Raw genomic sequence first — 14,973 nt, forward strand, 5'->3', positions numbered from 1 at the left:
TATTTCTAATACCAATTTCCTGAAGCGCTTACAGTATTTTCTTTGAATTGATGTGATTTGTGTGAAGAAGGCTGGACTCTTGGTGACTACAAAGCTGTTTATGAACAAATCAGTAATGAAAATACTTAGCAATTATAGTTTCAAAGCTGTGTATAAATATTTATCGTTCCAATCTCCGAGAGACACTTTCAAGGTTCTCTAACTGCAAAAGAAAAGGTAATACTTAAAGCAGGAAGGAGTTTAAATGACTTGCTTGTGACCATGCAAGTTAGCAGGCAGGATTAGAACTCAGGATTCCTAATGGCTGACCTCATGTTCAGGCCATTGACCTGCAATGCATTTCAGCCTTTGAAGTGTAAGGCTGGGATTTTAAAAAGCACCCAATTTTAGCCAAACTCTGTTCCCATTCTAGTCAGTGAAATGTGCATTCTCTGTCTTTAAACTAGCAAAAATGGATAAGGAGAGAGTTTTATTTATAACTCGAGGGATTAAAGCTTTTGCCTTCTTCCAGGTGAAATCCAGGAGTGTTCTCTCAGTGTAGCTCCTCCCTCAAATTTTTTTTAGATGTGGTAGGTTAATAACAAGGGAAAGAAAGAAAATAAAGCAGAAAAGCCAATACACTTCTGTAAATTTATTCAGCTACCACCATGATAAACACAAGTCAGAAACGCACGATGGCAAAACCATGTTGGTTTAAGTGATAGATTAGGGTTTGTCTACATTAGCAATTTTTGCACTAGTAGATAGCACCTCTGCCTTGGGGCTTTGCAGCAGTGCAGATGCCAGCATATGGTAGGGCTTGCACTACTAGTGCAATGTTAGGGATGTTAAAAATCAGTTAACTGAACAGTTGTTTAATCTATAAGAATTCATGAGATTACTCTACTATTCTGTAGTCCCTGGGGATGAGTCTAGCAGTCCGTGCGCTCTGGCCCCACTCCAAATAAGCCTCCTGCCACTCTGTGCTGCTGTCTCTGGGGTGTCAGATGAGAACTAGTTTAAAAACCGTGGGATGGCAGCAGCCTGTCTGGGATGGAGCTGAACTCCCAAACCCAGCATGAGCTGGACCTGAGCTAGGCTGTCAGCTTGCCTGGCTCCTAATACACTTTAAATGCAGAGCTGCAGGGGGTAGGTCCTGGACCTGGCGCAGGCTGGGCTGCTGGCCAGCTTGCTTTAAAAAAAAAAAAAAAAAAAATACTGCCAAGGGGGGGTGGGGAGAAATGCGTATAGTTTATACCATTAACAATCTTTTGCTTACTGGTTAATCGACTACACTATTACATCTCTATGCAACATGTGCTGCTTTCAAACCAGAGTAACTCATGCTTATGCTAAGTATACAAGCCTTTAGTGATGATGTTCTGTACATTCAGGATTTGAGTCCCAGTCCGGGTTTTAGGGTCTAATCCAGCTCCTGTTGCCAAAAGTTATCAGACCCTTTCTCTCTAGATCCCAATTTTCCAATCTGCAATCCCCTCAACTCAAATGGACTTTAATGGCTGCAATCTGTATTTCTGGGAGATACTGTGCTACTTCCTAATTAGATGCCTAAGAATGCATATACTGAAATGGCTCTAAATAAATGATGGAGCAGGTTCCAAAGACTGTCCCATCCAGTGCCCCAGTCCCTCTCTGAAGGGAAATCACTGTAGTACAGGGCTTTATTAATAATGGAGGGATTAAACATTAGGAGAAAAAACAGGAACATTAGGCTGCCTGTACAAAATAAGAGAAAATCCAAGAGGATCCAGTATGTCAGTCTATCATGTGAATACATGGTGATAATACACATAGGTCAAATCCTACTAAATAAAAAGAGACTTCAAGGTTAGGCCCCATATTATTAATATATTTTATTTTGCTATCACCTACCTGCCACAGCATTCCAAACACCTCAAAATCTACCGTTTTAAAAGAAATCACACAAAAGTCAAAAATCACATGAAATATTTAAAAGCTGTATCACAGGAACATGACGAAAGCGCTTAAATGCACTGGGTCAAATTCAGACCTAGTTTTAACTGTCAACTGCAGTGGATGAATTTGGTTCCATTCTGCTTTATACTCCCAGCTTACTCTCTTTGGATCCTCTAAGAAAAGACAGAGACAAATACACACAGGAAGTTAAGCTACATTTTAAATACATTCAATCATCATTAATGATTTGGATGAACCTCGCAAATGCCAGGAAATGCAGATGCCCCACCCCTTAATGACCATGTACAGGGGTACTACCAGAGCCAGGCAGTGAACAAACTAACACACTATTGGTACCACAAGGCAGGTTAATTACTTTATACAGTCATAGGTCAGATATGCAACACTTACATATAGTCTTGGTTTTGTGCCTGGTGCATCTTTTCTGACAAACTCTGTGTACTGCAAAACACCATCAAATGATGGCATGACAGCTTCGGCACGGGTTCTTCTGTATTTGGAGAGTAAGTGGAACCCTGAATATTTTAAAATAGGGAATAAGGAATTGAGACAAACAGCACATCAGCATAAACTTCTTATTAATTATACTTGATAGTTTCTTTCTCTGCTGTTAGCCTCACTTATTGTTTTAAGATTATTCATATACGCCTTCACACCAGTTTTCTACAATTTACACCATTTACAGTAATAGCTGAAATTAGCTAACTTCAAGAGTTTGGGGATATCATTTTCTTTGAAAAGACTCTATTCAGCACAAAAGTAAGTCCCAATCCTGCAAATCAGATCCATGGACAGACTTCCTGTACTCACAGGTAAATTTAAAAGGTCTGCATGGATGCAAGGGTCTGCCCACAGAAATCAGAATGCAGAAGTGATATTTAGAATGGTATTTTATTTCTGCACAACACTTGTCTGCTTCTATTCCCCTCCTTACCTCTTCCACTCAAGTAGGCCAGAGTTTTAAAGAGAACTCAGAATTCATCAGAGCCAAATTTTCACCGCTGCCCTGGATTTTGCTATATAGACTACATGCATTTCCCCCTTGCCAGTAAATGTTTTATCAGGCTGGTCAGCAGTATGGCTCAGTCCTGGTTCATGTGGCTGTGGCTCTGCATTTAAAGTGTATTAGGAGCCAGGCAGCCCAGCTCAGTTCTGACTCATGCTGGGTCTGGGAGCTCAGACCCACGTCCCCGCCCCCCGCCTCTGTATCAGCCAGGGTATGTCTACACTACCACCCTAGTTCGAACTAGGGAGAGGTGGTTTGTTACAGAGGCACCAATGTGGAATGGCAAGGGGCTCCTCAGGAGTGAGGCCAGAGCACACTGGCTGCTGGCCCCATCGCCGGGGGACTACAGAATAGTCAAGTAACCGATAAGAATTCATGAGGTTAATCAACTGTTCAATTAATCAATATTTAACATCCTTAATCACAGCGTGAGCGATTGTGTGCTGAAAATCTAGCCCTCCAATAAGGCTGAACATGTGGAAATCTCCTGAGACATTTTGAAAATATGACTCCTAGAACTAATATACTTTCCATTTCTTCATCCCTTCAAGTGCAAGGACTTTCTTTGTCCTTTGCTTCTCCCACAATCTCAAAGAGCCTTTGACTATCTGTCTCACTCCTCCAATTTCCAATCATCATTTGAGAGCATCTCTTCTGCTCTTGCTTTCATTTGAACTTCATAGCTATATTGACTCATTTTATATAAAGCTACTAAAATATTTTTGTGTCCTAGTCTGAACTGAAAGGTATGGGATCAACCTTCAAGCTAGCAGCCAATTGGTTACAAACACTTTCCCTGCCTGTCCCACCCTGGGATCAGATTATGCCTTATGGTTTCAGATATAATTTTTCTGCTTCCCAATGGGTGCAAACAGGAGGGGATGGTTCATGAGCAGAGAGACGGGTGTGGTATACATATCTCATGCAGACGCAGCAGAAACTGGGAAGCTATGGCTTAACTAGATAAGAGAAGAGGGGAAAGAAGTGAAGTAGCAAAGTAGCCAGTGCTCCACTGCAGCCTTTCTGGAGGCAAGAAAATTTGATCTGTGGGTCGTGAATAGTTGAACTTCATTAGCAGATATCACAACAGAATAATGTTCCACAGCCTCTTCCTTGGTCTACCTAGTCACAAGGCTGACTGCTTTCATTTGCACGGGGAACACTCTGAACATCAGACTCTTGCATTGAACATAAACATCCTGTTATTTCAAGAAGAACTCTCTACAGAGAGTATGCATGTGTGCTTTGCAATACTTCAAGTTAATGAAGGAATGAGAGACACACAGAATGACTAATTAAACCACACATGAAATATCAGCTACAATTTTGTTACTAAAGTTTTTAAAATAAAAATATATCCACCCACTGCTATCCCTCTAAAACCTATGAGTCCAATCACTCCTAACTACGGGTATTATAGAATCAGACACTGTATGGGAGCTCAGATACCCTAGGCCTAGCCTCTCCTAGCACTTCATACTATAAAGAAAAGATGCAAGAGTACTGATTGTGTGGGAGCTCACATCTAGGCAGGAATGATTTAGGATCTCCATCGGCGGAAGTTCAAATCTGCCACCTTTTTGCTGTATTTGTAAAACAACTACCACTATGGGGTTGTGGTCCATCATTGAGGTTTGTAGGGGCTAGAGTAAACACAAGATAATTCATAGATAATAATACTCTCCTGTCCTCTCCTAGAGAGGACATACTATTGACCTTATTCACTGCACCATTATCTTGAAGGCAGTGGAAAAATTATATTACATATTCCTAAATGGCTCTTTTCTGCTGTATGCCGTTTCTACAGGTACTCCTCAGTTCATTGGAGATCTCAGTACCATAACTTCCTGTTATAGAGTCCAGAGCCTTTGTCAGACCACACAGAATCCTGGTCCACACCTCCAAAACATGAGTATGAAATTGAAAAAAAAAAAAAAAAGTTAGAAATGGTCTCATCTGAGTTGTTTCTGCTTCTTTTGTACACAAAGCCCTTTAAGAGCAAACCAGTGGCCCTGGAAATAACTACACTTTACTATCAAGTTCCATAGGGAATAGTGTTAAAGAACTGAAGATGCATGTAAGTCCGCTGGGAGTGCCAAGATACAAGAAAGAATGGAGCAGGAGCTGACGAGGGCATGTGGGTAAGAGAACAGCTCCATAATAAGACTACAGTGAAGAATGGAATTGAGAATGCTGAACAGAGGCCAACTGTGACTTGCATTCTCTTGTCACACATTTTGACTGGTAGCTTTATCCTTCTATTAATCCCTTATCATTTAATCATTCCACACCTTGTGAAAGCTCAATCTCACCTTTAAAAGTTTTCAATTTGTGTCCAGTTGTAGAAATTATCATACTTCATGCCACTTCAGCCTGGCTTTTTTGCCCTGTCGTTTCACTCTGGCAGAATAGATGTAATACAGATGTGTCCCAGGACTTGAGGTAACCAGATCATGTGTTATAAATACAGCTGAGGTATTTGCAGACTGCAGAGGGGATGCAGTTTAATTTTGCTACTTTCAGGGGAAGCACTACCCCAGGATAGTTTCCCAATCTGATCCAGCCACCCAACCTCTCCCCCCCCCCCCCAAAAAAAAGCCCAAACAAAAAAAACACCACACACACAAAACTTGTTTCTTCCTCTCCTAGCTTCTGAGGCCTGGTCTTCACTTTAAAAAGTTAGGCTGTGCTGCTACAGCACTCAGGGATGGAAAAATCCACACCCTTGGGCACTGTAGCTACAATGAGCTAATCCCCAGTGTAGATGCAGTTAGGATGATGGAAGGCAGTCTCCTTTGACCTAGCTACTATCACTCAAGGAAATGAAGTTCCTACAGTAACAGAAAAAAATCCTTCCATCACTGTAAAGAGAGATTATACTATGAGATTATAGTGACACAGCCATAGTGCCTTACACATAAGGGTCTCCTGGAGCCATGATTTACCTTTTTTCCATCAACACCCTATGACATGTAAGGCTTTTAAGGCAGAGCTCCCCAAGAAGAGAAAAGACCTGGAAGGAAGGAGGATGGTTAGGAAAGGGATTGAGATGATCATTAACAAGGCTGATAGTTGCAGTACTTGGCATCTTCCTAAAGCCAGGGGGTTGCAAATTACCTCATAATGGGAAAACAACTTGCTATTATTCATCAAGAGGGCGACAGCTATATTAAAATCTCTCCTCAATCTGATTGACCATCCCAGGATTGAAGTTCTGTCTCTATTGTCATAGGAGCCAACATCTACATGTTGTGCATTTTGGACAACATGTAGCCCTCTTCGAAGGCTGCTGTACTTCCAGAAGTCACTGCCACAGCTGAGTATGGCAGAGGCAAAGCAGTTATGTTTCTGATGTGCTAGATCCTGGAGGCTGCACCTAAATATAGCTAAGCAATGCAGTCATTTCTCATAAGAATGCTGTGCTATGAAACAGCAGCAGACATGATGCAGTCTTATTGTAAGTGCTGAAGGGCCATAGGTTAAGAACCCAAGTTTTGTATCTCTTGGTTTCTATTAATCCTGATGTTTCTTTAACCTTCCAATCCTTAACAGTGAAGAAGCAGAACTAATCTACTGCAGAGATCTCATACAGTCAGCCAACTGCCATTCCCCCAATTTTTCTTTTTGAAGAACCCCAGAATGCCAGCTACTTCATCAGGAAGAGCAAATGCTGCATCAGAATCTATCGAATCTGTCTGATGGTATCTGAGGCAAAGTGCTGATCTAGTCAATATTGTCTCAAAGAAAGCACCCAGTCTGTTCAGCACTATGTTCAGTATTTATAGTCCATATGTGTAGGAGTGTCTGTTTGTGTGTAACAGGTTTGTCTCCTCTCATTGCTCTGAGTCACACCCTAAAAAAAACAACTCAACATTTCCCCCTCCTTGACTCTGAGTTGGCCAGCTTCACTTGAGGGACTGACAAGCAATCTCAGACAGAACAGATCCAGCTAAAGTACCACCCTTCTTGTCTAGCACAGAAGTCCTGAGTGAGATTAAGTAAATTCCTTGTTGTTTACTATAGGTGGGAGGGAGACAAATCATAGTTTAATGCACTTCTATGCTCAGCAGATCAAGACAACTTCAAAGTTCATGGTTCTGTATGAACCAGGATTTTTCCTTCAGTGTCCTTGAACAGAATTCTTCTCACCCACTGTAAATTATTACATAAAATGGCTACCTGCCTACCAGCTCCATCTTCCAAAGATGGCTGCTTTTCTCTAGTTTGTACATTCACATGGTTTGAAATGAAAACCTCTATAGAATGTAAAACAGTATTACTGATGTCATTTTTTAAAATTAGAGACTTTGACAGATTATTCACCACACACCTAAGATACTTCAGTCTGATCTGGCTCATGTTGAATTTAGAGGAACCTTTGCCGTTAAGCCCTAATAAAAATGAGGTATTCTGAAACAGGTAATACACGACGTAGTACATGTTATTACATAGCAGAAAGGAAAAGAGTTAATTTAAGACAGTGGTGGGCAAGATATGGCCCATAGGCCGAATCCAGCCTGCTAAGCTGCCAGATCCAGTCTGTGAACTGTTCTGCCAGGGCCCTCAAGGTCAGGGCGAGGGGGAGGCAGCTTTGTGCACTGCCACTGCTCCCAGCAAAATCTCTCAGCTCCCATTGGCCAGTTTCCAGCCAATAGGAGCTAAGAATTGTACTGGGCACAGGTGCAGCATGCAAAGCATCACCCCCTCAACCCTACTTGGGTGGCCAAACCAGAGAGCCACGAGGAACAGTCCGCCACTTTGAGCGGTCTGGGGCTGCTGGCAGTCAGGGAGCCTGTCTCAGCATCCTACAGGACTGCTGACCAGGTGCCACCTAGGCAAGCACCTCCCTACCAGTGCCTGCCTCTGGTACTACATCCCCTCCCTATACTCACTCCCTGCCCCAGGTCACCACTTAAATCCTCTGCACCCCACTCTTCTCCAGGTCACAACACCCTCCCATACCCTCCCCAACCCAGAATCCTCTCCTGCACCCATACTCTCTCCTGGAACCTGTACCCATTCCCCTGCCCCAGATGACAACTCCCTCCTTCAACCAACCAAACTCCCTCTCCTGCACCCCAGTCCCATACTCTGAGCTCCCTTCTGCATCCATCCTCTGTCCCAGATACCCCCCCCCCATAGAAAAGCATGGCATTTGACCACTTACCAAAATCTTGGAGTAGCCCCCCCCATCAAAAATTATTGCCCACTGCAGATTTAAGAGGAATCAATGTCAAACATTGCCAATTCAATAAGGGCAGCCTGTAAATGAATAAAGAATGCATCAGTGAGAAGAAGCCGGTCAAGTACTGTTGAATCAATGCCAGATGATGCATGGATTCAGAAAATAGAGGGCCTGGTTAAGGAAAAAAGTGAGGAATGCTATCCAGAGGATGAACAAGACACTAACCCAACCCAACCCGCGCCCCCCTCCACCCCCCACCTTTAGGTTCTGTTCTATGTTCTGCCACTGAATCAGAGAGAAAGTTACTGCACAATAAAATGGATACAAAAAATGACACTACCTCAGAGGCTTAACTAATGCTTTTAAAAATGCTTTGATATCCCCATGTTAGTAGTCACACAATAATGGCTTACTTAGGAGAATGAATTAAAGACAGTGTGAATAAGCATTATATTCCTGGAGTGTGCGTTTGTGGGGAGGGGAGAACATGGCTTCTGAACTAGACCCTCTGTAATAAGAGCTCTATGGACCAGTTGCAATCCACAGAGCATTAGCTGGTGGCCTGCAGACAGCTGGCTGGCCACTTGGTATTGAATTGCTTTGTTTCCAACTACTAAATTGCATTAGAATAAGTTAAACATGCATTAAATATTTTCCTAATGTTACTTTTCCCATGTAAACTGCTATATTTGGCAGGGGAGTGCTGTTTGATCACATAGGCAAAGTAGTTCTAAGGACAGTTTTTCTATTAAGATGAGTTTCTCATTTTGAAAGAGCTTAAGACACCATGAATCAGGAAACAGATTACATAGAGATCTGAATATAGGAAGAAAAAGCAGATGCTGAAGGAAAACAACCCATTTGACTCGGTGTAACAGTCTAGGAGTTCCCATGGAAAGCAGGTTGAGGGTTGTGTTTTAGTATGAATAAACTGAAGACAGGAGTTTTCAGAGGAACTTTGAATTCAAGCAGGCATTCTGAATTCTCTCCTAAGGCAGCCATCTTGTTGAACAGGGATTCTGGCAGAGCACAAGCCCACTGGCAAGGAACTGTCATCTTGTTTCCCCATATGCTTTGTAAATAGTTTGACATAGGACATGTTATTGGCCCAACTCACCACTGCACTGGTGTAATGCATGGTAAAGTGGGCACACAACGTAAGCAGCCTTATTTGGTAACATTTTACACATACTGGTCAAGCAAAAGGCACAGAATAATGAAGAACTGGGGTCACTGTTTCAATACTGCAAACCAGATTCTGCCACCAGTTCACCCACTGACTCCAGGGAAATTGACCAGCTGTAACCAAGGGCATAATCATAAGCTTTTCTTCTTATTTTGGTGAAATTATTATCCAGATTGGTAAGAAACTAAGTCTGTGCTACTCATTATCCATATTGCCTTGCTCAATTTTAGGGGAAAATGACTGCCCACAGGACAGGGTCAGAAATGCCAAATGGGATAAACATGTTCATCGCCCTTCTCACATGTGTCAAGAGTTTCATTCCTGGTGATAAATGTTTCTTACCCATGTGAATGTTTGGACCATAGATCTTAATAAAATGAGCAGAGTTTTCCTTTAAGGAAGTGTGCAGAGGACTTGAATGATTGGGAAGCAAGTCATTAACATCAGTGCCAGGCAGTTGGAGAGCACTGCCTAGACTGGAAGGAATGTATTAAAGGAACAGATCACGAATTCTAAAGCAGCCAAGAGACTACAAAACACCCAAAGTCGGTGGGGGTGGAGTAGGAAAGGCATAAAACATCTGGCCCATCATGAAGAGTTTTGATTCTGCTTAGCAAAACATTACTTGTATTACGGGCCTACTCAAATTCAGTTATAACGCAAGAATCTGAGGTGCAGGGGGGGAAGAACCAGGAAACCTAGCTGCATGCAGCGTTCATTGAGTGAAAACTTTGCTTTGCTGAAAGTGGAAAAGACCGAATGGCTTTCCGTTCATACTAGAAGTCAGTTAGGCCAAACTGGCCTGGACCTTGTTCCTGGATGCCAGAAAATGCTGGCTCCAAAGAACTGCCTGAATGCCAGAGCCACAGCAGAAAAAGTGATTGCAAGGGTTCTGTTGGAGTTTCCTGCAGTATCTTTGTCTACTAAAAACTATTTGTGCCCTGTAAAACTTTGAACTCAGTGAGTGGCAGATGGCCAAGACTGTCTCTTGAGTTTGAAGATTTTTTGTATCTATTGCTCACCCTACAATCCATATCCTTGCTGCATTCAAATTGGCTTGGAAAAGGCACTCCGGGTTGCCAGACAAAAGGATGCTGAGCTGCCCTCTGCTCCATGGGAGATCAGAGCAGAAAGGGAATGAAGAGACGGCATCCCGTCCATCTTCCAGCTGTTTGCTGGAAGAACTGTAGGCACACTCAGAACTAGAGCCCCCTTTGTATGCAACAGATGCTAAATATTTTAACGGCTAAATCCATGAATAAGCACGCTGTGCCAACACGGAAAGGAGTCCAACATCCTAGACTATCTTCAGGACTGCTACAGTCTGGGCTATTCATAAGTGCACTCAAACTGAGGCTAGCCCTGAAAAGTGCCAAGGGCCTCTAGTGCTTGGCACTCTCAACACCAACTTGGAGGCTCAACAGCTTGCAGGCCTATTGCTGTGAAATCGCAGGTATGAATAACTAATCATAGAACCTAGGGCTGGAAGAGACCTCAGGAGGTTGCCGACACAAGGTTCAAGACAGTAGAGTATCAGGCCTAAGACTGCTAACCAGTGACATCCAGTTGGCAGCACCTAGACACCATCAGCCCCTAAAGAGAGACACCTTAGAGAAAGACAGTGACAATTTGAAGATTTCTCCAGGGACAATAAAGGAGAGTACGGAAATTGTCCTAGCATTTTATGCTTGGGGAAGAGCAGCATCAGAAAAGATGCTCAATTGACTACAACTGTTAAACTGAGACAACAGAGAGGTGGATTTAGGAGAACTCTCTGTGAAGCTAGAAAGAGAACTGATTGAAACCATTTGGTAAACACGGAGGAGTCTGTTAATGGGAGAAGTGGGAAGTCAGCCATCCACAGCATTAAACAAGTACCTTAAAAAGGTATTAAATAGAGATGTTAATTGGTAACTGGTTAAATGGTTACCCAGTACCTGGAAGCAGTCCTCTGTCTGCAGCCTAGCTGTGGGCTGAGAGTTACTTCAGCCCACTGGGCCCGCTGCATGGGGAGGTCATGAGCCGCAGCAGCAACCCCCACAGGGTGGGGGGAAGAGTAGGGGAGCAGGAGCTGCTCTAGCCCAACCCAGTGCCCATTCCCCTTTAATGGGTTAAACAGTGAAACACAGTAGTAGCAGTGTGTTCAACCAATTAAACAGGATTTTACATCCCTAGTACTAAAATCGCTAACTTTGTTCTTGCTAAATGGTGTTACATCTCTACTGTAATCTGTTAGAGCTTGGCACCTGAATCCATAGAATCCTAGAACACTAGAACTGGAAGGGACCTCGAGAGGTCATCGAGTCCAGTCCCCTGACCTCACGGCAGGACCAAGCACTGTCTAGACCAGGGCTACTCAACTTTGGAAGCCCCAGGGGCCACAATGATACTCACAGCATATGCAGAGGGCCACAATTTAAGTGTGGTTGTATATACATGCAAATATATATGCAAATAGCATCTGTCAGACTGGCATGAACACAAAGATTAAGACAAGACTAACCACGCAGACCCCATTTAAGTCAATTCTGCTGATATTAATAAAATGCAACATTTACCTGATTTCCACCCACATGACAGCACTTTGAATGAGCAATGACAGTCCAGGAATGTAACTACTAAAACATGTATCAACAGAAGACCATTATATTGACTTGCCCTTGTGGAGCGTGTTCCCAGTGGAGGCCATGTTCAAAGGATCTCACCCACGGGCCGCGTGTTGAGCCCCACGTAAACCCAAACCGCACCACAAGCCACAAACAAATGGGCCGCAGGCCACATGTTGAGTAGCATTGGTCTAGACCATAGGTTCCCAAACTGCCGTCCCCCTCCCCCCTCCATCATCTTCCTCTTACCGGACAGACTCCAACGTAGAAGGAAACAAGGGGAAGCTGAGGTATGGACATGTGCAACACACCTCCAAGAATAGCTACAGAACAGGTTGACAACTATTTTTCCATCTTCCATTCCACTTCAGGCAACTCGCAATCAGTCCAACCTAGAGACTGCCCACTGAAGACCTACCTAGTCAAGCTTGGCATCATCTCTGGAATACTGAGATATAACATGAAGAATTTGTAAAGGGTGTATATGGATGACTAAGTGGCAGTTCTAGAAGTGCGTTATGGGTACCTGAGCCAAAAAAAAAAAAGTGCAGTGGAAGCTGTTTGAGATCTTTTAGAGTGTGCTCCAACCCTGTCTGAAGGGGGATGTTGGAGTGTCATATCACACACATATGCAGGAGGAAATCCATGACAAAATCCTCTGCATCAAGACTGGAAAGCTTTTCATCCTGACAACTGACATGAATAGCTGAGAGGATAATCTAAAACAGTGGTTCCCAACCTTTTTGATACCAGAGACTGGCAAACCCATTCACAAACTTTTGGCAGACCAGTAATGCTTTATTTGCATATTCATCATGCAAATTATGAATATGCAAATAAAACATTACCAGTCCACCAAAAGCCCAGGCCCCAGAGCCCTCAATACCAGCCCTAACCCCTTGAGCCCCCCCACCTCTCTAGTGCCAGCTACTGACCCAGAGTCCCCTGCACCCAACTCATCCAGTGCTAGCCCTCTGCCCCTTAAGAGTCCCCCACCACCAGACCCCACCCAGCACGTGCCTCCTGTTTCCAGAGCCCCACTTTACCCAACCCTCCTAGAGCCCTCCAGTGCCAGCCCTGCCCCCATAGCCTCCCCATTACTAGCTCAGCCTCCAGAGCTCCCCCCCAGAAGTAACTCCACCTCTGGAGCCCCCAGTGCCTGCCCCACCACCCTCACCTAGCCCTGCGCTGCTGCCTACATTGTGGCAGCTCTGGGAGCCAGAGTACACCACCCAGCGCCTCCCCTCCCACCATGGCTATTGGGAAAGGCATGTCCTGCTCCGCCTCTTGGCCAACCAGCGCTGGGCAGGGGCGGGGTCTCCTCCTAGCCACAGAGGAGCGTTTCCCTGTGTGGCAAGAGGACTTTGTGGAGGGAAGTGCTTTTCTGCAGCTGGAGGAGACACCACCCTCGCCCAGCAGTGGTTGGCTGACAGGCAGGGCAGGTCATACCTCTCTCAACAGCCACGGCGAGAGTGGCACACCTTAGCCCTGGCCCCCAGAGCCACTGCTGCCTGGCAGCGGGCCACGGCCTGGCAGCTGGAACTGCTGATCTAAAAGGCCTCGTTCTGTTTAACTAAAAAGTCAATATCCTAACATCCAAGGTATGGAGCCGCTCTTCATCCTTATGAAATTTATGTTTAGGAAAGAAAGCACGTTTATTGAGGTAGAATTCTGAGAGTCAAGAATGCTGGATGCAGATGTAGGTATTAGGGATGTTAAATATCGGTTAACTGAATAGCTGAGTAACCTCCTGAAATTTTATTGGATAGTCGACTATTCTATAGTCCCCAGGGCGGGGCCAGCAGCCACTGTATCAGAGGCAGCAACACGGGGTGCCAGGCAGGAGCTGGTCCACAAGATGATCCAGTTTAAAAATCAGCTCCTCTCATGGACAGGATGCCTGTCCCCTTGTGCTGCTGCTTCTGAGAAAGAGGTAGCAGCTGGGGGTGGCAGCAGTCCCTGTATGGGTTGGGAGGTGTTATGAGCTCCTGGACCCAGCACGAGCCAGAACTGAGCTGCACTGCCCACCTGCCTGGCTCTTAATACGCTTTAAAGGTAGAGTTGCAGCCAGGGTAGGTCCCAGACCTGTCGCAAGCCAGGACTGAGCCAGGATGCTGGCCAGCCTGCTAAAAAAAATGTACCAGCAGGAAGAGGGAAATACGTGTAGTCCATAGCATTAATCTATAAGTTTTTGCTTATTGGTTAATCAACTACATTATTACATCCCTATTAGGTATACCTTGTCCTTATAGGAAAAACCCCACACAGCTGTGTAAGGAAGGTTAGCTACCAATGCTTGCAACTGTCATTTTCTCATGCATGTAATAGTTACCAAAAATAGTACTTCCATAGACCGTAGCCCTGAGAGATCAGGTCCAGTTACAGTGCTCATGACTCTCTGTAGAATTCCTTTGATAAGGACGGTGGAGAATCAGTGCTGGAGAGGCCAGACAGTACTGTGAGGATCATGCAAGAATGACCCTGCTTGTGCCTGAACCACACCATGGAAAGAAGCAGAGTGAGAAAGTAGTCACACAGCAGCTTGTCTTCCCTATTTTCTTGGAAAGTCTCTGTCACCAAGCCCTGACTGTGACCTGCGCTGGAACAAAATATTGTCACTTTCTGTTGTGATAAGTAGCCAACAGGCCTTAACCAAACAGTCTCCCAGGACATGGTAATTTTGATAACTGTGCTTGCTCTCACAGAATTTGTGGTGTGTGTTAACTGAACTGTAGCAGTGCTTTGACTGGATGCTGAGGGAGCACACAGCTCTCACAAAGTTGGGTGCAATCAGCACACACTGCACTTCACATGCCCTTGCTTTATTTGTGGGTCATCTTAATAATATTGGTGGGGGAAAACTATGTGGCCAGAAACCAGCAGAATCTGGAAGCCCTGTGTGTAGGCAATAGCAAGCTCTTAAGTCAGTGGTGGGCAACCTGTGGTCCATGGGCTGCTGGGTTCTGTGTGTGGCCTGAGTTTGCCATCCTCTTTTAGAGCTAGAAGGGTGACTAAGTCTCTTCATACAGTGACATCTAGTGGCAATACTAAG

General features: G+C 44.4%; 1 protein-coding gene across 4 annotated transcripts in view; it reads right to left on the reverse strand.

Annotated features, from left to right (window-relative positions):
• The window catches only part of FAM117A (family with sequence similarity 117 member A), a 55,576-nt gene that overhangs the window by 33,633 nt on the left and 6,970 nt on the right, over window positions 1–14,973 (reverse strand). For 2 of the 4 annotated variants that reach the window (XM_075911322.1, XM_075911324.1), the window contains one exon: window positions 2,329–2,453. The exons of 1 other annotated variant lie outside the window; for it this stretch is intronic. The gene's annotated coding sequence lies outside the window, so the exon portion shown is untranslated. Of the gene's footprint in view, window positions 1–2,328; window positions 2,454–5,256; window positions 5,345–14,973 lie in introns of all 4 variants that reach the window. One more of the 4 variants, XM_075911323.1, reaches the window with a different exon arrangement.

The sequence above is a fragment of the Pelodiscus sinensis genome, chromosome 29, assembly GCF_049634645.1.
Source record: "Pelodiscus sinensis isolate JC-2024 chromosome 29, ASM4963464v1, whole genome shotgun sequence".
NCBI classification, from domain to species: domain Eukaryota; kingdom Metazoa; phylum Chordata; order Testudines; family Trionychidae; genus Pelodiscus; species Pelodiscus sinensis.